The sequence below is a fragment of the Mus pahari genome, chromosome 21 (assembly GCF_900095145.1).
Source record: "Mus pahari chromosome 21, PAHARI_EIJ_v1.1, whole genome shotgun sequence".
Lineage (NCBI taxonomy): Eukaryota > Metazoa > Chordata > Mammalia > Rodentia > Muridae > Mus > Mus pahari.
In genome coordinates, this window is record NC_034610.1 from 35,744,838 (window position 1) to 35,746,256 (window position 1,419).

Sequence of the window (1,419 nt, forward strand, 5' to 3'; positions counted from 1 at the left end):
GAACTCACTTTGTAGACCAGGCTGGCCTCGAACTCAGAAATCCGCCTGCCTCTGCCTCCCGAGTGCTGGGATTAAAGGCATGCGCCACCACGCCCGGCTTCAGTTGTTTTTGTACTTCAGCTTTTGTAAGTCATGCTGTAGAGACCAGAATAATGAAACTAACTCTTCAAAATCTCAGTTAATTTTGAATGAACATCTTAAAGCATGATCATCGGATCCCAGTGAGAAATTCCTATACCCATTTTTCATAAAAGCAATTCTACTTATCCCCAATCTGAGAGATTAAATTCATCTAAAATCTAGCCTTTTGGGAGCCAACACTGTTTTCTGTTTTCTTTTTTGCTGACCACATTATTCTTTTAGAGTCCCCCCACAGAAGTCTTAATACCTAGAAAAAATTATCTGGAAGAACTCGGCAGGCATATTATTCACTTAATACAGCCCCTAAGTTTCCAAGGCTGCTATGAAAATGGAAATTTTAAGTTCTATAATCCCTTGCTGTTATTTGGATGTGGTTCCTCTCTGCTAAAAATTAATGATGAAATTTGATTCAGCGTTTCGAGGTAAGGATATCATTAAGAGGGATTAATGAGTTTTGATCATGTTTTATTTTCAAAAGAGCATCTGGTATAAACCAAGATAGCTTGACTCTCATGTTTTATCTTTTGTGCATGTACAAAGTTTTTCCTAGATTTTCCACTTGAATTGGAGCCCCCCACCCCAGACAGTGTCTTGGATTTTCCAGACTCCAGAGCTAAGCTCCCATTTTAATAAACTAACCAAGCCTTCCATTTTCCCTCTCTGATCAGAGCTGATCCTGTGCTATAGTGCTCCATACTCAAATATCACCTGGAGAGAGCTAGCATCCTAGGAGTACAGACAAGCCAGTGAGAGCAGATAAGACTACCACTTCAGCTCAGAAGTGAGACCACCACTTCAGTTAAGAGGGACCTGCCTGCAACCCACAGGACACAGGAAGCAAGAAGTGGTCTGGGACAGGAGCCTTCTGGTTTCCATCTGTGCCCAGAGCTGATCCTGTGCCCCAACACTACATACTCCAGGAGAGAGCTGGTCTCCCAAGAGTGCTGACACAGCTGTGAACACAGGCAAGACCATCATTTCTGTTCAAATTCATGGCCAAAAAGGGACCATCCCTGAACTATCAGGACACAGGAACCAAGGAACAGCCGGAAACAAAATCCTTCTGGTTTCTGTCTGCATCCCAGAACTGACCCTGTACCACATCTCTCCATACCCAAATTCCTCCAGGAGATAAATGGTCTCTCAGTAGAACTGACACACAGGCTTGCAGGAGGGAAAAGCCAGAGTCAGAGACAGCAAGAATAGCTAACACCAGAGATAACAAGATGGTGAGAGGCAAGGGCAAGAACATAAGCAACAGAAACCAAGGCTACTTGG